General features: G+C 33.3%; 1 protein-coding gene across 3 annotated transcripts in view; it reads left to right on the forward strand.

The window, feature by feature from the left end:
- CDH18 (cadherin 18) overlaps positions 1-27,807 on the forward strand; it is an 870,012-nt gene that overhangs the window by 453,102 nt on the left and 389,103 nt on the right. The window contains exon 1 of one of the 3 annotated variants that reach the window (XM_081054271.1): positions 3,950-4,104. The exons of 1 other annotated variant lie outside the window; for it this stretch is intronic. The gene's annotated coding sequence lies outside the window, so the exon portion shown is untranslated. Of the gene's footprint in view, positions 1-3,949; positions 4,105-27,807 lie in introns of those variants that run through there. One more of the 3 variants, XM_081054269.1, reaches the window with a different exon arrangement.

Here is a 27,807-nt window from a genome sequence, read left to right on the forward strand (position 1 = left end):
TAGAAGTTGAAGGGCTTTACTTTTTCTTTTGTCTGTTATCAATGCTGCCTATTAGATCCAAACAAGTATGTTGGTTCTTTGATATCTTATAAGCACTGAGGAAAACTTTTAAAAAAATAGTAAAAGTTTGTTTATTAATCTAATTATTAGTACTAGTGAGGAAATAAGTACTTTTTAAAAATTAATTGCACATATGGTTAACTCAAATTTTTTTGAACTCTCTTCTTTATTGTCCTGCACCAACGTTTTCCAGTACTCTGCAATTCTAATCCAAAGTGTGATAGCAGAGTGAGTAAAGGTGAACTTTATTAGGTCATCTTTAATCATACAGTTAGAGATAATAGTTTTATGAATGTAAGTGTTCACTTTTAAAACACACACACAAACACACACAGAGGGTGAAAAAAATGAATACACATTTTAAGAAATGAAAACTATATTAAAATTACACTGATGGTAACCACTCTAAGCACCTCTTGTAACTGCAGAAGTCGAACGTCACTTGTATTCATCTTTTGTTATTAGTATATATTGCGTATTACAATTTTAATACATTTTTTTCCTTTCTTAAAATGTATATACATTTTTGTCACCCTCTGGGGATATAGCTAAAGATTTAAATATAGATATATCCAGTAGTACTTATTACCCAAGCACATAAAATAAATAGCTGTAAAGGAAATTATGTAGTGCTGCATGTTTTCACCAGTTATTTCTCTTTACATAAAAAAACAGATCATTTTTAATGTTAGTATTATAATTTCAATAACCATTTCAGTTAAAAATCAACCAGGGTATCACATTTGTGTGGTTGACCATCCTAAATGCTGAATTATTACCAAGGTTATCCCTACATTTCCTTTACATTTCTTCTTTATTTAGTTTTGAAAACGTTGCATATCCTCCTGAATTTCCAGGGTAAAACTGAGCATGAAATGTCATCTGAAGAGACAATTTCCTGAGTCTGTCTGTTAGGGAACAATCACAGTTTACCATTACAACTTTATCTTTCTAGTTCCTGTAGTCTGACCAGCATCAATCGTATGCTGGATGCTTCTCTGTCACCAGCGAAAATGATTCTTATAACTCTTCCAAGGTAACATAAGTGGGTACTCAGGATCAGAAATGTCCATACTTTAAGTTTCAAATATTAGCTCTGTAATAAATTCTGCTGACTGATACATTGTCCATTGTTTTGAAGTAATCTGACATAAGGAGAAAATAAAAACCTGTCTACCACCTGGCTTTCCCCGAGCAGCATGTTCCACATTGGTTCACTTTCTTATTTTTGTGCTGAAAATACTAGAGATGTACTAAGTGGCTGGCAGTGTCATCTTTCTATATCTAGGGGAAGTTGGTGTGGTTTCAGAATAGCAAACTTCAGAAGCCAGTTAAATCCAATGTGCTTTGCAGCATAGGGTTTGTGGAGAATCTAGCCTTTAATCTGAGTACAGTCTCATAGATACAAATACCCCTTGGTGAATGGCTTCTTTTTCTAGAAATGGATTGTATTTTTTGGTGATTCTGACAAATCCCTCCGCATGATCATTCCACTCAGGAGCAAGTGCTTGTTGACTTCCATTATGGCTGTCCACTGGATATGCTTATTATGGTCTTATCCAGGGAAAACCACCAAGAAAGGCTAGCAAACACACATTTTGTTTTCAAGGGTGTCCCCAGGATGCTCGTTACTGTTGCCAAAGCAAAAGCTTTAGTAGCAAGCTGGCAAACATTTTATTTCATTCAACTAGAGAAGCCAAATAAACGGTTAGGCTTCCCTAGAAAAATGTCATGACGTAAAAAAATTAAAATTAAACTACATGACCTCATACAGACCAAAAGTGTTTTATATCCCCTTTACTTTTTCATAACTGTTCTTTCCTTTGTGCTCCCAGGACTTCATCAACACAGGCATATTCAAAATGGATTATTCTCAATTATCAAAAATGAGTATGACTTATATCTGGGACTACGCAAGAAAAAGCTCATATAAATCAGAAGTTGCATGATAAAGGATATACAAAACATAAGACAGCATTGGCTTCTTATCCTGATGCTGTTTTTTCTCTTCCACTTTTTCCCTGAGAGTTTTGATTCTGGAGATTTCCAAATTCTTTTTTTTTTTCTCTTTTAGTCTTTATTTTTTTAATTTATTGGGGTGACAATTGTTAGTGAAATTACATAGATTTCAGGTGTACAATTCTGTATTACATCATCTATAAATCCCATTGTGTGTTCACCACCCAGGGTCAGTTCTCCTTCCATCACCATATATTTGATCTGACTTTTAATATCTTCCTTAGAAGTAACTACACATTTAACTGCACAATTCTTTCACAATGAGAAACAATCCAATTGGAGTGCTTCTTTCATTGTTTCTGTTGTTTAGTTTAATCATAAAAAAAACCCAAAAAATTAAATTCCTACACATTTCACATCGCTCAAGCTAAATAAAGACAGTCAAACATTACTATATTCAGAACATTTCCTCCTGGGCCCTTTACATTTCTTTCAAGTGCCACATACCTGATCTTCTCAGTCTCTTTGAATATTCCTGAGGGAAGAGAAAAGAGAGAGATGATTAGGAATTAATAAACCTTTATTAAAATTTTGCCACAGATGTACAGACTTTCATTAACCCTCACAGAGACTTCCTGTGTGAGAATTACCTTCTAGATTTTAGACACAAGCCTCCTGAGCGTCAGAGAAGGGAAACGGGAGTTATACAGGTTCAGGTATGGAGGAAAGTTCTAGGCTGATTTGAGTCCTTGTCTTCTTGCAGAAAGAGCACCTGTTCCCTCCAGCATACTACCCCTAAGCTTAAGTCATTTTGTTCCTTTGAATTTGAATCTGGGCATTTATGGTATCAACTGACCAGAGCAAGTAAAGCTGCTCTCTTAGTATTTGTAGTAATTGAGGGTCTTATATAATTCTAAGTATATCTGCCAGGTGATTCTTAGAAGACCCATTCGATTTAGATAAACGCCTACATTTGTTTACCACTACTATAAATGGGGAGCCTGATGTTAGTGAGTGAGTGTGGCATAACTTTGTGTGTCGGGAGAAAGTACTGAAGTTATTCCAGCTGTTCACATCGATTATGAAAGCAGTCAATCAGCCCCGGAATCCCTGTTATCAAAAGCTCTGTACATTGCAAATCATTTTAATTTATTCTAGATTAATAAGAGGGAGAAGTGTGTGTGTGTGTGTGTGTGTGTATTTGCGTTTTCCTGGCACAAGCAAAGAGGGGTAGGAAAGGCATTGCAGTTCCTATTCATCTTCACAAATGCAACGCTGACCTCCAAGGGAAAGCTCTACCTCATATAAACCCTCCATGTCTCGACCACTATGGGGCAAAGCGATAAAGGGCATCACTCATGCTAAATCTCATGGCTACCACTGGACTAGGGATCACTGATGAATGAGGCAGCAGTTGAATGTTTAGCAGGCTGTGACGACTTTGCACAGAAGCAGGGAGATTTATCACCAGCCTGCCACATCAGGCTGCTTTCCCTCTCCTTCCTTCCTGGTGTCTTCGCCCACTCCATCTGACAGTCAAACCCTGTCTCGCTCCCCAGTGTTCCCTCCCCAGCAGAGAATGACAGTGTAAACTGTCACGGAGTCCTGCTCATCACATTTAAAGAGCGGGGGATACTAAAATGATGCCTTTGGTCCAGCGTTTATATTTTTATTATCATTTCGTTATTGCTATTAATGGCACTGGTTTCCACATGACCTTGCTCAGGGAGTTAAAGGATGTTCGTTCTGCGTGCTGTAGAATTTGTACATCCCCCTAAAGTACGCGGGATGGAGAGAAAAACAGAAGGCGGCAGTGGGAAAGGCAGCGGACGGGAGAGCCTGGGAGGAGAGGAAGGAGGAGAGACAGGGAGAGGAGAGGATCAGGCGGGCAGGCTCTGCCAGCCAATCAGAGGCGCGCTCAGGAGCTGCAGAAGACGGAGCCGGGAGCCCGGGGCTCGCAGGAGCGCGGAGGCGAGTCTGGGGCTCTCCGAGGACGGGAGCAGCGTGCCCTGAGCTCTGGGAAAGTCCCCTCTTTGCTTCTCATACATTAAGTTCCTTTCCACCAGTTAGGGCAAGTCAGCCAAGGTAAGGCTTCAATAAATGGCACTTTACTCTGTAGTGACATTAATAATTTTTGTACAACGGGGCTGCTGATCCAGTTCTGAGTCGAAACAATGTTTGGTGAAATTTTCCTCTCGGATGGATTTCACAGGATCTGGTGCAGATGGGAAAGTTGTAGCTAATGCTTCGTCAGCCTTATTGCTAGAATACATTTTTTTAAAAAAATTTCTTATCCAGGAATGTTGCCATAGCCTATGGAATGCGAGTCTAATAATCCGGCTGGTCTGTTTATGTTTATCTGTGGATGTGCTGTTATCTGCCCTGCCCCTGAGAAGTTGGAAAGATACTCTGCAAGGTACATCTGAATAATGATGGCATCGAAATAAGCTGTCATGTCTGTCTGTCTGTAAAAGTGAGGGGAAGCACTGTCAGAATAGAAACAGGGATGGTGAAATTGAATTTTTGATAGTGCTTTTTAATTATTGCCTTTCCAGTATCCTCTAAAATTACATGATCTCTGAGCACTGAAGCTGCAGCAAAGCAAGGCTCATTTTCTCTTTTCTTCTTTCAGTCTTTCTCCCCCCCCCCATGAATCACTCCCATAAATGCTTATTAAAGCTTAAGATGAAACTTTTACTTTTAAAGGGCACTATAAATGATGCATGAAAAAGAATTAGGTAGGCTCCTGTGATCAGCAACATACTTTATTTAGTATATACCCTAATGTCTGTTAACTCTGATTCATTCCCCGTTCTTAACTTCCTGAACATGATTTGTTTGAATGTGGAAATAATTATTTGGTCAGCATTTTCATGTCTTACAACAAAGTAAAATTATGTTGTGTGCATGTTGATATGCCTCTGTGTGTGTGTGTGTGTGTTGTGTGTACAGACGTGAGACTAGGAAAACCTGTCATATGTAACAGGTGAAAAAATACAATTTTATTACCTAGTTTTTAAAGCATTTCCTGTATCAGTCCCTTTTGTATTTCATTAAATATTAGATAAATCAATAGTAAATGCCCCTTGCTACTTTCCTGCTGGAAATGAAGAAAACTAAAAGAAAAACCTTAGCTAAAATTATTATGGTCTTCCATTTGCTCAGGTGATGGCATCAGTGCTTTGAACTGAGAGATAGATCAGAAAAAGATTGTATCATACAGCCAAATAAAAAAAAGCCAAAACAACAACAACAACAACAACAACAACAACAACAACAAAATAACAACAAAAAAAACTATAGGCTCTGATTGTTTTGGAACCTTTATTTTCCACTCCAGGATCACACATAGATTTTTCAAAATGTGGTCTTTCCTTCTCCAGTGATTGTTCTCTTTTCAGTGGATCTGTCTTTTCAGAGAAAATATTTAACTTGAAATCAAGAGTTAGAGGTCTAGACTACATATCATATGCACCTTGTTGGATGTGGGAGGAGGAAAGAGGATGGATGTGGTACTAGTAGAAAATTTGTTCTGCAGTCTTAACACTGTGGTCCAAGCACCAATTATCATTTCAGTCTCTTTCAAGCTTCCTGTTATGTATGTAATTTCAGATTTCTTGATAATAAATTAACCTAGTGTAGGTCAAGCCATTTATTTACTTAATAAGACATTCGTTTAATGGGCCTTGGTGATAAGCATTTTATAAGCCATACTGCTGATGCTTTTTCACAGGGGTAGCTAACTTAAGAGGAGAGGGAAACATAAATTTATACTAATGGTCAAGTTTGATCTCCTATCCTGATCACAATGGGAGGTAGAAAATGAGGATTTGCTATTTTAGATGCAACAGAAATGTCCAAAATGAAAATAACCTTATAGCAAGGGAGAACATAACAGTAAAATGAAGGTAAATGACGAGAAACTCTAGCTGTAACTCTCTACCCAATGAATGTTGAATATAATTAGCTGTAGCAGTTGCAAGCATGACAAATAGCAACTGGTGCTTGAATAAAGTCTATATATTGAAAAAATATTCCTCCTGATAACCTGTATCAAATGGATGTAGTGAAATCCCGAGAATAAATACTGACTTAGTCCAAGTTTACAAATTCTTTATATGAAGGATGCTATATATAGTGAATGTAATGTTTCCATTTGGCTTATATAGATACCATTCTTATGCTTTTTGTTGATTTTTTTGTGGACTGTTGAATATAAGCCTCATGTTTACAAGTTTCTCATGTATTTAGATTGCTGATGATTAGAAGACTACAGTGTCGCTTATATATTCTCACTCTGATATAATTTCCCTTTAGAATCTAAACATGCATGTGCACCTCAACAGCTACAGAATGAAATCTATTGAATGATGGACCTGGAAAAATGTTCTGTTCTTGAATGAATATATAAGCTGCCCTGGAGTTGAGTGAAAAGTGAGAAAGAGATTGAGAGATTAAAGATAGAAAGTGTGCAAGGTGTTCTTTTGCCTATTTTATTTTATTTTTTGTAAGTAAAGGACTTCAAACTCTTTAATTTATTCTTGATTTTCTTTTCCTGTAGTTGCATTATACATGTCTATAGAACTATATTTTACGTTAGAGCCTCTTAACCTTGCTGCCATTGATATTTGGGTCTGTATAAGTCTCATGATGGGGAGTGAGGCTGTTTTGTGCTTTGTAGGATACCTAACAGCATTCATGTTTTCTACCCACTAGATGACAGTAATAGCACCTCCATATTGTGACAACCAAAAATATCTCAAGACATTGTGAACTATTCCCTGCGGAGGGATGCAAAATTGTGCCCCACTTCTATTGAAAACCAGTGCTCTAGGAAAACCCAAACGATGTGCACAGAAAATGGTCATGCAACACACTGTTTGAGTAGGCCACTGCCAGTAACACAGTTGTTTGGGTACTCTATGATAATTTGCCTTCTCTTGATTGAATGGATTTCAATTTGTAGGTGGTTCATTAGACCCCTGACACAGAACAGTGGAAGAGCTAATCAGTACTTGTTCTTTTTCTCCTGTAACCTGAGAGACTGAGTTGTATATTATCACATACCATATCTGATTGTACAGTATATGTAGTATACTATGTATGATCATATACTATATAGTATATGATCATATACTAACGTGTATGAGAATAAGAGGAAATAAAAACTGGGGAAAGGAAAATGCAGATGTTGAAGCTGAAGACAAATTTCAGGTCCACTTTTTTTTTTTTAGGTGAGACTTTATTATAAATAATACATCAAAGATACTGATTCTCTCTACAATCGCTTTCCCTAATTTTTGGAGTATGTCCGAGGGGATATTGATACTATTAATTCCATGTGCTTGGAGTAGTTTATGATGTTCAAAGGCTCCAGAAGTAAAAGGAAAACATTTTGGTTTAAAAAGCATAGTTCTGAACTGGTGGTGATGGAAAAAAGGACAAAAAACAAAACAAAACAAAAAAACAACAGCAACAAAAAGAACAAGCTAAATGAGTTGAAAATATGGCAGAAGTTAGATCCCGCCGTGGATTACTTGTGTCACGTCACTTGTATCATAGTCAATTTTTCTTCATCTGCAAAGGATATAAGGATAGGCATTAGGACCAAATACTACAAGGTATTGAAATGGGTTGCACTTTATAAAGATCTACACCAATGTTGGTAAATTATCACAGATTCAATGTTTTTGATGATTTATTTGATGAGAAGTGACTCAACATGGTAAATCTCCCAGCTGTTCTAGGGTGATTGAAAATCATCTATAAGAAGTGGCAGTATTAACTCAAAATGTTGTTTCATTCATGAACTAGTGCATCTTCATTTTGAAATATGTGATTTAAATTATGAGTAAACCCCAATTTCCTCTCTTGTTTCAATCCTTTCCCAAAATACACAGTTTTACAACTGGTTAAAAAATACAGAAATGTGAAACATAGAATGTACTTTGTATTTCACTCGTCAAAAATAACCATTACTACCAATTTGATCTGCATCTTAAGTGATTAAGAAAAAATAGTTTACTATGGTATCTACATATTTATAAAATGAATATAGATTTAAAGTTAAAGATAGTTATATAGAGATGCATACATTCACATAGCATATGTATACAAACATATTTAGATAAAATAAACACATTTTGATATGATAGCCAACTAATCTTGTAGCATGTTCACTCTTCTGTGTTATTATATAGAGAATTCATGAATATTTAACAAGAATCCAGTAGGCTGTTACACACAAAACTGATATTTAACTCTTGTTCAATGTGAAGGACACACATTTGTTTACAGCTCTTCTCATTAGGTCAGGGTAATCTCAGAATGATTGGTGCCCTTTCCATATTGAATATTATACATTTTGATTATTGCATATTTTTGTATAGACATACTATCCTTCATTTAAGTAATCTCCGGTATTTTTTTTAAATGAAGTGTAGAGAGAAGGCAAACAAATTAAATAATTTAGAATCTGTTATTGCTAATAGTGTTTTGACATGTAAGTGCAGTACAGTTTCCAGAAAAAGATTTCCAGGAAAATAAATGGACAGTGGGGAAATGTAGAAGCTGGTATAAGAGGAACACTTGTTCTAGTGTATACTGAAATACCTAATGTTATGTAGATACCAGAAATGTTCTGTAATGTTCTGTAGATACCAGAAAATCCTGATATGTAAACTTCTGCATTACTGAGCAATATCAATTTAGAAACTTCTAGGTAATCTGAGAATAACATGAACAAAGTTTGGTCCCTAAAAGTATTTGAACAACATATTGAATAAAGCAAATATTTCACTTACCTGAGCTTGGGGGGACTGTGTCTTATTTACTATTTTATACATACTGCATGGGATATGGAAGATAAATGGCCAATAAAATAAATTTGGGTTTTGCAGATGGCTCCACTGAAAAAAGGAACTGAACTCTCATTTTCATTTCAGTGTATGGTCAGATGACTATAAGAATCTTCAAGTAGATATTTATTGTCGTTATATTTGGGCCTTTCAATGTATGATTTATACATAACTATGCATAATCCGATGTGACTGGCAATTTCACTTAATCCCATTATTTTCTGTTAGTCTAACTGATACCAACAGTTTTTGTTTGCTTCTTTTTTTTCTAAATAAACTATCTGTCTGGGTTAAAATCACAGTTATCAATGAGACTTAAATGAAGACAGGATGCCATTGAATCTCTTCAGTGGATAACCTATTATTATATTACAAAGAATTTTTGGAACTATATTGGTATTGGCAAAAATGTGATAAAACTCTTCTTGATAGTTATTCCTGGTGGAAGAGAAAATTAGTATACCAGTTTTGCAATCCATTGCCAGAGACAGGAAAAGGCAGATTCTCTTACGTGCAACTTCTGGGAATAAATCACTAGGAAATAATCCAAAGTCTGAAAAATGAAGAACCCCGTCAAGAAGTTAAAATTAATTTAAGAATTTTAATCAATCTAAATAATGATAATTTTATGGAAGTTGAATCTAATATATTAAACTTGATACAAAAATTTATATGTACTGTGATTTAAAAAAAATGATTTCAAAGAATTCCATTTAGTTGGATAATGTTTTGAGACAAGAATGATTATCCTCACTGATTTTTCTGTATTGTTTATATTATCTATATTTTTAAATATGTGGAAAAAATACCTCTAATTTCAATGTGTTATATGATTTAAATGAGGCACAAAAATATAAACAGAAAATATTTATCTATGCAGTTTTGTGGCTTTTATGGAGAACTTGCTTATTGGCTGGTTGTTTCAATCTATCTTAGCAATAGATGAGGAAGCCCTGTATTGTTGATTGAAAAGTAAACCTGTTCCAGAGACCTACTGTGTTTTCCCGAAAATGAGATCTAACAGGAAGATAAGCCTGAGCATGATTTTTCTGGATTACATCCCCTGAACATAAGCCCTAATGCGTCTTTTGGAGCAATCCTTAATATGAGACCCGGTCTTATTTTCGGGGAAACATGATATTTAGTAAGATTTACAATTTTTGTGATTTAAATTCTGTTGGGAAGGGTGAGAATTCCCCCTTTTGCCCCTCTTTAGCTGTTATGGCTGGACTAATGAAATTGACACAAGACTATATTAATGGGGGGATGAGGGGGGATAATTTAACACTTGCACCAGGAGAGAATCACGATATGATATTCAGATCATAAAATGAGCTCAAATGGTGATTAAATTAGGCACTTTTTTATACTACTTAGACAAAGAAACAACAAATTTGTGAGAAATTGACAAGACAAAGAAAACTAGTAAGCTGATTAGAGAGGAGTCTAAGCAAGGTATGGGCTTGGGTAATAAATTAGGGAGGCATTTGGAGGTTTGTTTATACAGATTTTGTTCCACTCTGGCTTTCAAAACTGTTGTGATAAGGTTGTCTTTCAGCTTTCAGAAGCAGGAAGGGCATCTATCATTTGGGAGATTTATCTCTGGATTTAGGGGGTAAAGGAGAGAGCGCTCCTCCCACTCCTGCTGCTTCTCAGGTGATTTTCATTAGAAATAACCCATAGGACATTTTGGGATGTCTTGGGGCAGCCTGCCTTGGGCCCTTGCACTACTTTTAGAAGATATATTTTTAAAACAAAAATAAAATCAAGTTAAATATTTGGTTTTATTTTGCTACATTAAATATTCAATTCACTTGTGAAGATGGTATTGTATTTGGGAAGAGAGATGGTAAAGAAGGGATATAATGTATATTGAACATAAAAAAATGAAAATAGTTAAGGGTCTAAGTTAAAGATAGGGTGTGGAACAAACGTTTTAAAGACATGGGTGTGGTTTGCTATTTTAGCTATTATGGTTCAGAGACCCTCACTGAGAAGGTTACTTTGAATAAAGCCATGGCAGAAGTATAGATTATGAACATTGTTGATGTCTGAGAAACCATATTCCAGGGAGAGTGAAAAGCAAGAGCAAGAGTCCTTGGGAGGCACATGCCTGGCCTATTAGAAGAACTGAAACAAGATCATTGTTAGAGTGAAGTAACAGGAATGGAGCATCAGAGAAGATACTGTTAAGAGACAGTGGGAACCAGATCAGATTTTACAGATTAGTGTAAGGACTTTGGATTTTTCCTTGGAGAATTGAGGTGGCTCTGGATATTTCTGAGCAGAAAAGTGACATTATGATCTGATTTATATTTCAAAAAGAAATTATGGACACTGTGTTGCAGTTACCCTAAAGAGAGGCCAATTACAGAGATATTCAATAATTCTGAGAGGATACAGCAACTTGCAGCAGAGTGAAGAAGATAGAAATAGGAGAGAAATTATTGGATTCTATATTTATCTTGAAAATACTGCTGACAAGACTTGATGTTGTATAGGACATAGGGGTGTTGGGTGAAAGTGAGGGTAAAGGATACATTTTGTTTGCTGTATCCTGGAAGGGTAGAGTTGCTATCCCCTGAGAAGGGAAAGAATTGGGGATAAGCAAGTTTGGTACATAGAAGGAGGGCAGGCAGTAGATAGGAAGACATGAGCTTCCTATATTTTTAAATTGAGATATCCTAGGAGGAATGACACGGAATCAGTTAAGTATATAAGTGTAGAATTCACTGGAGGGCTATTTACTGGAGGTAGAACATCAAAAGTCATCTGCATAAATTGCAGTTTAAGCAAAGAGTTTTGTGAATAAAATAATGAAAATCAAAAGGGTAGGACCGTGAGCAACTATAGGTTGGAAAAATGAAGGAAAAAATTAACACAATCAGTTGAGAAGTAGCTGTTGAGGGAGGAAGAAACCCCACTAGTGAAGTATCTTGAAAGCCAGGGAAAGATGGATTTCAAGGAAGATACTGTTTCAAAAAACATTTAAATTATTGAAATGGAAACTCCCAAATGCATATTCAACATATACATTCTGGACATCTTTATTTTAGGTAGAAAAAATTAATTTACATAATTTAAAAAAGTTCATCTTTATAGTACCTTGTATATTATATAGTTGCTTACTTTGTTCAGACTTATCTGTTTATAGCAACCATTTTCCAGTCAATATACACCAGACAACAGAAACAACTGGAAAGTTTCTTGATGTAAGAAAAGCAAATATTGACACAAAATTATTGGCTTAATCATCTGTGGATTTTATTTATTAATAGTGTTTTGTCTTCTAATGTTTTTATTAGCTTTACCTAAAGTTTGGTGTTACACTTATTGCTTTTCACATCAGACAAGTTAGCAACATAAAATACACCTCATTTACTAATAACTGAACGTTTTCCTTCTTGCCAGCAAAAAAATTATTCTGTAAATAATATTCTGTAAAAAAATTACCAATTAAGGGATGGTATGTTTTACTTCACCATCCTACAAGTAATTTATGTCCAGCCTTTGAAGTGCAGGAGAAATACATTAAGAACCAAAATATAATTTTATCTGCAGTATGAGGTTACTATAAAGTTGTTAAACTGATCTGTAAACAAATATGCAAGGTTACTACACTGCAGATTATTTCAGTGATGCTTGTACCAATTAAAGAGTTTTTTCATATAACTATTTCAGAACATATACACACACACACAAAAAAAATCTATGACTGTAATTACGTTCTCTTTCTTAATGTAAGTGGACAATAACAAGCTAGACTGAATAGTGCTTTATCAATCAACCTGTACTTAAAATATTTATAATCTCAGATAAACGAAGTGATGTTACTTCTGAAACTCAGTTTTATGGGAGAAGTCACAATAATACCTTGAACAATTTAAATAATATATAAGTGCTGCATGTAATGACAGTGAAGGTTAAAGTGTTAGGCAAAATAATGGCCCTTAAAGATGCCAAAATCCTAAGTCTTGTACCTCTAACCTGTGAATATATTATGTTCCATAGCAAAGGAAGATTAAGAATGGAGAAGGAATTAAGATTGCTAATTAACTAACCTAAATAGGGGGATGGAAGTGGGAGAAAAACAGGAGAAAAAACGTGGATCAAGTTTCAAAAGTATAGAAAAATAAAAGAATGGAGTAAGGCAAATCTCTAATAATGTGGCTAATTACAATTCTAATTCAGTCTTTAAAATGTCCTGTGGATATTGTTTGCTCACACCTGACAACTGAAGCTCTATTTAACACATGTTCCTAGGAATGGCAGTATGATTTGCCCACCTGCTCATGAGCCAATTTAGGTTGGGAAGCAGAACCTGAATGAGTAATACAGACCATTCTTCGCTACTTGGGCATATTAGTATCATTGGAGGCCCTGGAACAAATTGTCCATCGGAGTTTTATAATCTTGATCAGAATGCCATGATCTAATTCTGCAGGCCCTGGCTGGGCACCCAGATTCTGATGCTGACTCACATGTCCACCCTTCATACATGATTAAGTGCTTTTTTATTTTCCTCTTGTGTATTTGGCTTTTCTGATTTATTGTATCCATTCTATTAATTCTGTAAATGGTAGGTGTGTAGTGTAACAAGCCAAATGACAAGAAAGATTAATAACCTCCATTTCCCATTCTTCAATCCTTACTCAGCTGAAATCTCCAAAAAATATAATTTTTATCCAACTATACCTTTCTCTATACACCGATAAAACATGTATGTGTAAACATATCTATCTATCTATCTATCTATCTATCTATCTATCTATCTATCTATCTATATCTATATCTACACACACACACACACACACACACACACACACACAGATAGAAGTATATGTCCATATAGGTGTTTTCAACTTTTTAAGATAAACGTGTTATTATATTCACATTACAACACATTTTTACATTTTATTAGATCCTTAAAATCTCTACAGATCAATATATCCATCTGATTTTTCTTGTCTTTATTGTTTGTCTAACTTGTTTTTAGCCTTGTTTCTGTCTTTATGTCCTGCCACACTGCATCTCTTTTGTCAATCTTCCATTTTATCCTTCCTAATTTGCATGTGTTCCTGTATTAGTCAGCTCAGGCAGCCATAAAAAAATATTGGACTGGGACCCTTAAACAACAGGAATTTATTTCGCACAGTCCTAGAGTCAGGAAAATCTGAGATTAAGGTGCCAGCCAATTTTGTTTTCTGGTGAAAGCTCTTTACCTGACTCATAGATAGCTACCCTCTCCCTGTGTCCTCACATAGTAGAGCGCAAGTTCCTTGGTATCTGTTCTTATAAGGGCACTAACCCTGTCATGAGGGTCCTGCCCTCATGACATTATGTCAACCAAGTAATCTTACTAAGGCCGATTTGCAAACACTATCGCAGTGGGGGTTAGGGTCTCAACCTAAGCATTTGGGGGAAGCATAATCCATAGCAATTCTTATTTCTTTTTTTTTCTATATTCTAATTATTATTATTATTATTATTATTGTTATATTAATAAACATCCTATTTTTTTTTCCTACTGCCATTTGTGATTCTAATTAACATTCTAATCTCTTCATTCCCCTCCAGTCCTCATTCACTTCTTTCTCCAAAGGCATTTCATGTGAGTCCTAAGAACGTACCTGAATAGTATACTCATCTCTTCTTCTGAAACACTTCAATAATAAAGACTGAATCCATACTCCTTCTCTGGAATGTTTCATGTAGCAATCATCAATTAGATCCTTTTTCGAGTTAGTTTAAAGGTCCTGAATATGGCTTGACTACTTTGCTCACTCTATACTTTAAAGCACTGTCTATTCACTCCTCTTTCCTATACTTATATAGATTGCCAAAATCCGTGACATTTTGTATTTTCTATGATATTTAAAGATCTTGTTTTTTTTCTTCTGGGCTTAGTGGATGTAGTATGTCAAGAAAATTTTTAAATTGTCTAGGAGATTTTAAACAGCATTTCTGGAAGTTTTACTAAGAAAAATTTACTTTGAGCCATTTGACACTCACTTGAGTGATAAAAGGAAAAACATATGAAATGACCAGGATCAATAGTATATGACTATCCCTGGCTTGAGATTGCCAAGGCATGAATCATCCTTTCAGATGAGTGGCTCACAGGGACTTCAAAGGCAGTTCTTGTATGACTCAGAAGATGTAACAGTTAGGAAGAGCTTGTTTCTGTGATAAAGCCTCCCACTCCATTTCCAGTCCAATGCTAAGGAGGATTTCATGTGTATGCAAAAAGGTATTTTTAACACAAATTTGCTATTGGCATGCTGGAAGTGCTGACTCCTCCAGAGTGTAAAATTGTGGCTTTCAGAAAGAAGTAAACTAGGACACTCTGTCAGCATCCTGGAAAGGATACTTATTCTTTTACTAAGGAGATGCCAAACATTTAAAATGAAAAAGTAACACATTAACTCAATGAAAAGGCTAGAATGCCCTAATCGATAAACTCTACAAGCATAGTTTATTCTTGGCTAATACATATTTATGTCTCCAATTTTTTAACTACCAAAAAAAAAGCATTCTTTGTAAAACTTTGATTTTCTAAGAGACATACATATTTAAAATAACAATTGCTTCAAATCAGATTGTGTTTGTTATTGATCTTTCTGCTCTAAATGTTCAACGTAGAAAATGCCCTTCAGTTGTTCATCAAAGTATACATTTCCCCTACAAATACCAGTTTACTTTTATGCATATTAAGTTTTCATGGAATGCCAGTACATTTTCTCCAATGTATTGTAGTTCATTCTAAAATACTACAGAAGGATACAACAATTTTATGAAAACAAAGGTAGCACATTTTGGCAAAATGCATTTCAGTGGCCAAAAAAAAAGAATTCAGTATAATTTTTATAGATTATGGAGACTTGGCATATTGAGAAATTTCAGGGAAATTATCTGATGTATACTTTGAACTCAGATTCTGATTAACTTATTGATTTATTTAAATTATAGTTACATATTTTATTAATTGTATATATATAGTTAGCCTTGTTAACTGGAAGCCCTTTCTGGAACCTCTGAGGTTGGGCAGATATTACTAACTCCATTTTGTATAAGAATAAGCTGATGTCATAGACGTTCATAGACTTGCCCAGAGGAACCTACATCAAAAAGGCTGACTCTGAAATGGAGCTTCCCTGTCCTCTCCCATCTCTCATGCCTCTCCACAACCCAGATCCCACACGCCTTTGACGCTGGATCTCATCTAATGGCCTTGTCTCACATTACAATTATACAATTTCTAATATCAGTGGAACAATTATTGTCTGGTGTCACCAGCACCACATCTGTGCATGAAATGGTACCCATACTCCAATCCCTTGTCTCTTCTCAGATTATATTAAAGGCAGATCCCTGCTATTGTCCACTGTGTTCTCAGGGTACCGTCCTGAGATCCTCCCTAAATCCTACCCTTAATTAGCTGCATCATCAAGTCATCTTTCCCTAATCAATCGTTCCCTTAAGTACGCGCTAGGAACTCCCATCTTAAAAAAAAAAAAAAAAATCTTAGGACCCCACTACTTATTTAACATAGTTCAGCCTTTTCTGAAAATTGCACCACGATTTTCACAAACCACAAAACTAAAAGGTATCCTTTATGGCTTCCTCACCCTTGTTCCTCACTTAAGTATCAAGTCCTATATTTTCTACCCATAAATATTTATTTAAACTATGTTCACTACTTCCATCTCTGCTGCCACCACACTAGTTCAAGTCATCATGATCTGTTCTATGATGGTTTCTTCTAGTCTACTTGCATCAGCAAAATACCCTCCTCAAAGTATTTACCATATGATCAAAACATATGGTATATGTTTAAATTAAAAAAAAAAAATTATATATATATATATATATATATATATATATATATATAAAACAGTAAAAGACACATTGCCATTAATTCCCCTCAAAATACTAGCTCCTCACTTCGAACACACTTACCCCATCGTTCTTGCCACTTTCTGAAGCACTTCTGGAAGTCCTCTTTTGTGAGTATCTTTAGTTGAGCTATCACGGTTGCCTCTATGTCCTGAATGGATTCAAAACGTTTACCATTCTTGGTCATTTTGACTTTGGGGAAGAGCCAGAAGTCACATGGTGCCAGATCCAGTGAATAACATGGATGAGGACACACCGTGATGTTTTATTTGACAGGATTGTTGTACTAGAAGCGATGTGTGACAGAGCATTGTCATGACAGAGGGTGAAACCATTTGCCCATTTCATGTCAATGTGTTGTTCGTGATCCATGATTTACGACACACTTTGACATGTACTTTATCTCAACCATAGTGCACACCCAACTGACTGCATCAACAAGTTGAAACTTGTCACATGCTGTTACTAAAGTTTGATTCACAGCTTCCCGTATGGAAGATCCCTGGCAGCAGTATTCACCTATTTATTTGATCACACCTCATGTACCAACCAGCAGAAACTTCTTAAGATATAAATCAGTAGATGTTGTTCTTCTCTTTCAAAACCCTTCAATGAATCCCAATTTTATGTGTGATATACTTGTATAATCAAAGACTAAGTTCTTGCCATAGCCTCTAAAATCCTATATGACGTCACCCAGCCTCCCTCTCCAACTTGATACCCACATGTACCTACCAAGCTACGTTTTAATGTTTTATCTTCAAATATCCCAAGCCTTCCTGGGGCACTTGAATTAATTTGCTCTTCCTTTTGTCTGAAATGCTCTTTCCTCATATTTTTCTATGGTTAGCTCTTTTTCCTTCAGGCTTAATCTCATCCTATTAAAATAATGCCATCTTCCCTAAGGTAGCTCTCTATCATACCGGCTTATTTTTTTCATGCTCTTCATTGATACTCTTTAGTTGTTAGTTCACTCATTTATTTTTTTTTTCTCACCTCCAAGGAGAAAGTAACCCTACTTGAGCCAGGATCGTGGATGTTTATTTATCTTTGGAACCCCAATGTTAAAAATATTACCTGAAATACAGCCTGGGATATATTCCAGAAAATGTAAGATACATGTATTCATAGACTAAAATGGAAACAATACAGGCTTTTTATAAATAAAGTTTTATTATTCAATTTATTGGGGTGACATTGGTTAATAAAATTATATAGGTTTCAAGTGTGTATTTCTATAGTACATCACCATATATCTTTGATCTCCATTTTCTCTCTTCTACCACTCATGCCCATTTACCCCCTAGTAACTACTAAACTGTTGTCTGTGTCTATGAGTTTTTGTTTCTTTGTTTGTCTTGTTCCTTTGTTGCTTTCAGTTTTATATTCTATATGTGAGTGAAGTCATATGGTTTTTTACTTTTTCATATTTTGCTTAGCATAATAATCTCAAGATCCTTTCCATGTTGTCGGAAATGGCAGTCTTTCATCTTTTCTTATGGTCAAGTAGTATTCCATTGTGTATATGTACCACATCTTTTTTTATCTAATCATTTATTGAAGGACACTTTGGTTGTTTTCATGCCTTGGGCACAGTGAATAATGTTGCAATGAACATTGGGGTACATATATCTTTAGGATAAATGTTCAGATATTTTGGGTAGATATACAGAAGAGGGATTGGTGAGTCATAATGTAATTCTATTTTTAATTTTTTGAGGAACCTCCATACTGTTTTCCATAGTGGCTATACCAATTTACATTCCCACCAACAGTGTATGAGGGTTCCTATTACTCCACAACCTCTCTAACACTTGTTATTATTTGTCTTGGTGATAGTCATTTAACAGGTGTGAGGTGATATCTCATTGTGGGTTTGATTTGCATTTCCCTAATTGCTATTGAAGTTGAGCATTTTTTCATATATCTGTTGTCCATCTATTTGTATGTCTTCTTTGGAGAAGTGTCTGTTCACGTCCCATGCTCATTTTTTAATTGCATTATTTTTTTTGTTTTTGAGTTGTATAGGTTTTTTATATATTTTGGATATTAGCTACTTATTGGATGTGTTGTTTGCAAATATCTTCTCCCATTCAGTTGGTTGCCTTTTTTTTTTTTTTTTGGTGTGCAGAAGCTTAAAATAAAAAAGCAAACTTAAAAAAGAAAGAATACCACGTATATAAATAGTGCACAAATCCTTAGTGTAAAGATGAATACGATAGATTGAACATACCCAGGTAGCTACCACTGCATAAAATAGAAGATTCCCTGCATTCCAAAAGCCTTCTGAATTGTCTTCACAATCCTTTCCCCTTCCTTAGATATAACCTTTTTCCTGACTTCTTACAATGTAGATTATTTGTGTGTTGTATTTTATATAAATAGGCTCATACAATATTATTCCACTATCTTTGGCTTCTCAACATTACTTTTGTAAAATTCATCCAATTTGTTGAGAGAATAAGTTGTTTATTTATTTTAATGCTGTTGATTTTTCCATTGTATGAAAGTACTACAAGTTATCCATTCTGTAATACTATTGAAGCACATCTGGACTGTTTCAGTCACTAATTATTATAGATAATAAAACTATGAACATTCTTGTGTTTGAATTCTGGAGAGCATATGTGCCTTTTGATTGTGTATATACTGGGTGGAATGCTGTGTGTAGGGTATGCATATGTTTAGCATTAACAGATATAGCCAAATAGTTTTCTAAAATGGCTGTACTAATGTACACTCCCTCATCAATGTATTAGAGTTACTCTTGTTATTGTCAGTCTTGTTAATTACAGTCATCCTGGCAGGTATATAGGAATATCTCATTGCATTCTTCCCTGATTAAATTTTCAATCTTCAAAGCAGAGTAAAATTAAAAGAATAATGCAATTAGCATTTGTGCCCTACAACTGGATTCATCAATTGTTTTTATTTGCCACTTTTACCATACTGATAACTAGCCATCTTTATTTTTCTGAATATGTGCAAACAATTTTTAGATGTTAAATTCAGACCTTTAATTATTGGAAATTGAAAACTTTCTGGATTTATAGATTTGGCAATTTTGACATTCACTGAAAATATTTCTTGATTTACTTTAACAGTTTTCCAAGTAGAAAGGCACGATGCAATATTAATACATGTTCTAAGTATATTTATTTCAAATGCTAGAGAAACAAATTATTTTTTGCAACTTACAAGGATAACATATAAAAGAGAAAAACAAAGGTCATGCTAAAAATAAACAAGCTCATTCTTTTTGTTCATCACATTTAAAACATTAATCAGGCTTGAAACACCATTTGGGGATTATGCCACTATAAGAACAAGAAAAGAATTGCCTTTTCTTTGTATTATCACTTTCTAATTAGTACGACTATACTTTTTGACCACCAAACAAACGATGGTGGTCAAACCATCCTTTGGACTCCAGGAAGCAAATGTTTGAATTTTTTAAAAACTTACAACTTTGTCTTTTATGTAACACTTTTGGCATAATGGGGATAACAAAATTGTTGTACCACACTATCTTATGAAGGAAACTCTGATAACATATTTAAACTCTGCATCCAACAACCTTTGCTAGGTGCATTCAATTTTTTTGCTTCCCGTTTATGTTTATCATAATGTGTATACTTTATTCTTTTACACCAGCTCTAGAATGAATGAGAAACTACAAACCATTTTTGTGAAATACTGGTTTAGCCATTGTTGCATTAGGAAAAGTTTGTTTTTAAGATATATACTTATAAATAAACATTTTCTATGTTGGTTGTATATATAATACATATTGTATTATATATACAACCAACATACAAAAATTGTACCTTATTTTTGTCTCATAGATTTGCATTTACTAATAAACATGTTTTGTTTTAATTTGACATGTTATCTTAAAATCATCATGTTAAAAGGTATTCCTTTAAGGTGTTTATAAAATCCAAAACTAAGAAAGACATATGCTTTTAGAGTTAGACATGAGATGACGGCATTGCACAAACTTCAAGAAACTATTTTGTCTTCCTGTAAATAAATCACCCCATTTTCAGTATGCTTAATGTTGCATTAAAAAAAATTTATCTGTATTACTTGTGTATATCAACACATTCACTTGAAATTCTAATTAGATTGTTTTCACTATTATTTAAAATACTCAGATTGTCTTATATGGAGACACAAGTTATCTTTTTAATATGCTAGTATTCACTTCAAGATTAAACATGATTTTTAAAGGGTAAAGAAATGTATTAAAATTATTTTCCCAGCTAAGAATTTAAAAACTATATATTTTTATGAACTATATCTCGTGAGTCTAGTGAGCTTAACATTTCAATTTTTATTCAGTTAGATCTTTTACAGTTGACATCATTTTACTTACAAAACTACTTAGCCTTTTAAAAGAGAAAATAATATGGTATTACTTTCAAACACGAGATAATGAGTTTGAGGGTTTCCTATACTATTTACCAATTTACCTAATTATTTGTATTTAACATTTTTATTTTATTTTCATTTGTGATAGTAAAGTAAAAAAAAGAAAAACATGAATATGTAAAAGTATAAAATGCTTAATGTAATCTGGGAAACAAATGTTATTCTATAGTATTGATAAATCTAATTTCAAATATCCAAAGCTCTAATATTTATTATTAATTTATTCTAAATAGAAAGACTACTATGCATTAGCAGTATCAATACTTTTTAGGAAAAACAATCTTTCGTTTTTGTTTTCTTGCTATGTATTTATAATATATACTGTAATTTATTATTTGTTTATCCATTGATTTGCTTCTTCCTGTATGTCTCATTCTTGCGTCCCTTTTATTCTTGCCACCTTGGATCTATAAGTGTTCCCCAAGGCTCTTTTACTGACCATTTGCTTCTCTCTATATATATTCTCACTATTCTCATTCTCTTGTTCAGCTCATCGACTTTCATGGTTATCAGTCATGTAATTCATGACTCTATATATCTAGCACTGTCCTTTAACCTCTGCTCTGTTCTTTTATTTCCAGTAATGAGCAGACCTTCTCCAGTGTGGTTATCCCACTTTTTCTCTTAAACTTATTAGATATATAACACTCTTAAAATTTAAATACTTACAATTCTCCAATTCTCTTCTCTTCTCTCTCTCTCTCTCTCTATCTCTCTCTCTCTCTCTCTCTCTCTCTCTCTCTCTCTCTCTCTCTCTCATAATTTATTAAATATTTAAAACACCTCTTTTGTGATCTAAAAATATTGATTTGTTTTTATAGTTTAAATGTGGTTTGACTTACAGATTTTTGACTTTACACTGGTGCAAAGTGATACACATTCAGCAGAAACTCTACTTCATAGTTTCATTTCCGGTATTTTCTCTGGCCAGTGATATGCAATATAATACTCTTATGATGTTGGGCAATGGCATTGAGATACAGCTGTCCATCAGGCATGTGATTAAACAAAGGGTACTCTGCAGTGTATCCATTGTGTCAGGTGATTTTGCCCAACTGTAGGCTAATGTAGGCGTTCTCAGCACCTTAGGTTTAGCTAAGTTATAATGTCCATAGGTTAGGTGCATTAAACGCATTTTCAACCTAATGATGGGTTTATTGGGACACAGTCCCATTGTGAGTAAATGAATGTTTGTAAGTAAAACATGCTCTACCTTCCTTGATTTTTCTGAGACCAACAGGATGTACTATAAAGAATATGAGCTTTAGAATTTGTCAGAAAAACTTTTTGAAACTTGATCATATTAATATGGTCATCACCGCAGGCACATTATTTAATTCTCTATTTATAAAATATACACAAGCCTAACTGAAAGCTTAAATGTTATGTTTCTAGTACAGAGCAGAGTGTCGAGCATAGAGACGATATTCAGTAAAACATGGTCCTCATGATTTCTAGTTCAACATTTTAATTAATCTTCTGATTTTTCTGTTTATAACATCGGCAGCACCATGATTCCATTAATGTCAAGCTTCTAAAATAATAGTTGAATATTCATTCTCTGATCTGTTCCTGATTCTGTCATTTTTGTTGTTAATGAATCTATTAGATCACCAAATTTTCTGTATTTCAATGGCTATCACTGGTCATTATACTTTTTTGGTTCACAATAGTTCTTATTGCATTTGTTCTATTTTTATTTTAATATTATTGTTTTTCTTACATATGTTTATTTTGTTTTGTTTTTTCTTTTGCAACTTAAGTGTTCTACAAGGCAAGAACAATTTGCCATGTTCTTCAGGGCAAATATCACGTCATTAATTTATCTTGTCTGTTGTATTGGCCTGGTAGTGACTATGTTATGTGGATAATACTAATTTTAATTGGTTGGTTTGGAATTAGTATACCTAATTCCATTTTGAAATTTAGGTTTGATGCATACTGGATTATTATGTTCTTTATTACCCAACCATCTTTTATGATTTTTAATTGACTTTAAAATTGATAACCAGAACCATGGTGACTTTAAGTTGCTCACCAGAACCATGGATTAAATACATTTCCTTCATTATTTATTATGTGAATAAGTATGCATATAACTCTTGAGACTGATAATATGCAGTTTTCTAATAGAAACGAAGTTTATACAAAAAAGCCAGTCATTGTTTGAATTCATGCCAATGAATAAAATGTCCAATAGCTTGAATCTCTTTATTTAAAAAAGAAGAGGAATTGTTTTTTCTTTTGAATGATGTAGCAATTTTGCTACTTATTTTTAAACCTTTTGTTTAATATAGATTTGCTAAATGTATCATGTTCCATTCTTCAGGTATAATATAGAGACAGATAATCAATCTGTAATATCTGATTGGAATATAAAGTTATGTGTATAACTAATAACTAATGAAACATTAAAACATGATAAACTTTTCCCTTTTTTTAATCTAGATTTGTGAGCTCTTAATCTTTTCTCAGGCTTCCATATTTTTTAGATATTAAAGATTAGAAGTCCAATTAATATCCATAAAATTATGACATTTTTTGCTTTTTGAGCAAGAGCATTATTGAATATGTTATGTATGTATCATCATATTTGAATTAAATAATATGAACAGAACAGCTGCCCAGAAATAAGAATACAGTATGTTTTCATGATCAGTAACCTCCACTTATGTACCATGTTTTAAGTGTTCTTTCTGTTGTCTTCCATTTTATATATAAATCAAATTAGAATGTGTAGCAGTTAGTTCAAATTCACAATACAATTTTTTTTCCTGAAAACACATTGCTTTTTTATGATAGTCGCATACCATCTATTCAGTATTTACTATAGGTTGTTGTAATTGTATAAAAAGAAAACAAAATCCTATGTTCCATTGTACTGCATACACACTTCTATCATGTAAGTGTAGCTGAGATAGATTTAGCTGTTTATTGACATGGTGGGACAATACATCAGGAAATTCTGTTCTGCCTACTATCACTCTCTCCCCCACAACGACCCTCTCTTTGTAGTGTTTTTCCCTCCCTCTCGCTTTAAACCTAACCACATTGGAAAATACAACCACATTGTGATATCCTGTACAGTTTTTGTACTACCCCCACTAATCAGTAGAATAAAAAAAATGCAAAGAAGTCAATCCCTTAATTCTACTTCACTCATTCAACATCAGTAAGTATTTTGCTAATATATAATGCTATGTGTTTCATCGTCTTATTAACATTATTTTGATTGTGTTCATCTTTATCAGGAGTTTGCTACAAAATTTTTAAATTATACTAAAATCAGACACATTTCATCCAAAAGCATCAAACCATTTAAACAAATTGTGTATCCACATGGTTCAGATTTAGAGTTTCTGAAATGTTTGGTAGAATTCGCCAGTGAAGACTTTTGGTCCAGTTTTCTGTTTGGAAGCTTTTGTTTACCAGTTCATTATTTTCACTTGTTAATGGTCATTTCAGATTTCTGTTTCTTCCTGATGCAGTCTTAGAAAACTGTCTGGAAATGTTTCCATTTCTTCTAGTATGTGCAATTTGTTGGCATATAATTATTCATATTAGTTTCTTATAATCCCATGTATTTCTGTATGATTAGCTGTAATGTCTTTCATTTCTAATTATTTTTATTTGAGTCTTCATTCTTTTCTTCTTAGTTAGTCATGATAAAATTTTCTCAATTGTATCTTTAAAAAAAACAAAAGTTTATCAAATATATGGTGATGGAAAGAGAACTGACTCCGGGTGGTGAAAACACAATGTGATATATAGATAATGTATTACGGAATTATACACCTGAAATTTATGTCACTTTACTAACAATTGTCACCTCAGTAAACTTTAATAAACAACAACAACAACAACAACAACAACAAACAGTTTAGTTTTATTGACCCTTTCTATTTTTTTTTCCCGGTCTTTATTTTATTTATTTTTTCTCTGATCTTTATTATTTCCTTCTTCTTTAAAAGTTGTGATCAGTTTGATCTTCTTTGTCTAGTTCCTTGAGTTGTAAAGTTATGTTGTTTATTTTAGATATTTCTAATTTCTTAATGAGTTACTCTTGCTTGTCAGAATTGTGGAGAAAATCTGTTATGTCGCACGCCTCTACTTACATTCTCATATGGAGAGATATTGTTATATTTATTCACTTATATTCAAATAGGACTTATTATTCATTGTAAATTTCGAGGAATTGAAGTTTTGATTTTTATAAAATGGCTTATAGCATTGTTACAGCATTTCTTTAATTTTATAGAACTCTATGTAAAGCAAAATAGATTTATTTTTAAATGTGGTGTTGAATATGCATAAAGTATAAAATAAAGACCCATAAGCCCCCCCACACACTCAAAGATAATCTCTGTAAACACTGTGAATATTCTCCAAAGCACATGTAAGTAGAATCAGTTTATTATGTTACATATTGCTCAAATAATGTGTTTTAAATATTTTCTACCAAGTAATATGCAATTGAATGTTCCATTAGCCTTGGATATTTCAATATAATTTAATTTAATGTCTTTATCTATTGAATGTATATATCAAATGCATTTATCCAAACCATTGTTTGGCTCTTCAGTTTATTTCTTTTGCTACTGCCAACATTTCTATAGTCATTTTTGTTCATACATTTCTGCATTTCTAGTTATTTTTCGTAATGGGATTCCCTAAAACACATGAATATTCTGTCAGGTTCTAAATATATAGTTCCATCTTATACTTCAAAACATTTGAAAATTCTTGGCATTACTTTTTGTCTTTGTCTTTCACACTAGGATCATCACTTTCTAACAGCATATTCTGTACCCGTAAGTGAAAATTTAGATTGGAATGAAAACCACTTAATAATTTTCATTCTTTAAGAAGTCTGAGAAAATGCATAAAATAATCTGTGAAAATGTACTGTGATAGTTCAAGAAGCAAACTGTTCTTTTTTAAAGTCTTTATGAACGGAAATAGTGTAAAGTCATGATTTTATGAAAGGAACAGTGTGATCTAAATCAATGGACATATTGACTTGTCCATGTGAGATATGCTTATTAAGGCTTGTTGCTGATGTTTCTCATTCTGTTTTGCATTTAGATCTCTTAAAAGCAACAATCTGGGTCAATTTTAAATTTGATATCAAAACATAAAATTTGAAAATCTAGCATCTAAGGAAAGGCTATGTCTTCGTTTGTCATTACATAGTGTTAGTGAGTCATAGAAGAGAGACAATAATAAGCTCAATATCTTTCCTGCCTTGGGGAGTTAGATAGAAAGTCACATAATTTTAAATGGATTATATATAATGAATTCTTTAAATAGTATTCTCTGAGACTTAAGCATTACACAGAATCTCTTTAAAATTTTCCTGGGAAATATAGGTAATGTGACCTGACATGGAGTTTGATACCAGACCTAAATATGTCAAATAATCTAAAGCGAAATTAATTTTCTCATTTATCTAATTTATGGATTTATCACTTTGTAGATTTATTAGTTATGGATAATTAATTTATCAATTAATATGGGTTTATTACTGGGTCCATATTATACCATCTTTTCAACTTAACTTATAAGTGTTTGTAAATAATAAATCTGACTTGCAAATATATTTTTCATCATTTAAAACTAGAACCTGACACTGATGTAAGTAGTATGAGACACAAATCAAGGTAACAGAATATTCCATAAATAAATAATTTTACACATAAGCATTTAAAATACAATTTTGGAGACATTAAACTCAATGTTAAAGAAGAGACCATACAATGAATCATGGCAATATGGAGAAATCAATTAAAATCTTACATCCTTAAACAAACTAATAACATACAGGGAATCAATAATAAGAAGTAAGATTATAAAACAGAAAAAAGAAGAAATAAACATAATAGAATAATTATAATACCTGTGATAGGGCACAATAATATAAACTTGAAAATTTTAGGAAAAACATTGCAGAGGAATTAATGGTTATGTTTAAAAATTATAAATTTAAAACTCTAAGGATTAAAACAAGAAAACTAAATGAGGCCAAATAATATATTTAGTACCATCTTGATAAAGCAATACATTTTTTTATGTTCTGTAATTATAATCTGTGACTATGACTATAAAATAACATTATCATATAAATAATGCATTGAAACATTAAAATAATCAAAGAAAATAGGCAACAGATAAAACAAGAGATTGTAATTACAAATCATGTAACCACTATAAATCCCAGATTTACATGTAATTAATAGTATTACAATTATTCCAAGATATCATTTTTCCAAGTTTAAATTTGAAAGAAATAGAAAGTACAGTGTTAGTGACACTGTTAAAGAGGCCACATTCCTACATTGCCAAAGACTTTCTTAAGTTTGCTTTAACCATTTGGAAGGCAATTTAACAACTGATATCGAAAGCAATACAATGCATAAATACTTTTGCTCACCCTTTCCACTTTTAGAAATCCATCTCCAAGAAACAGCCCTACATATGAAAAATATATGTTTAAGACACGTGTACTTATAGTCATGAAACAGAGGAAATAATCTAAGTGTTTAACAAAATTTAACATTGTTTTAATCAATGTTAGATAAAATGTTATAATCACTTGGAAAAG

Source organism: Rhinolophus hipposideros (genome assembly GCF_964194185.1).
Source record: "Rhinolophus hipposideros genome assembly, chromosome: 7".
NCBI classification, from domain to species: Eukaryota; Metazoa; Chordata; class Mammalia; order Chiroptera; family Rhinolophidae; genus Rhinolophus; species Rhinolophus hipposideros.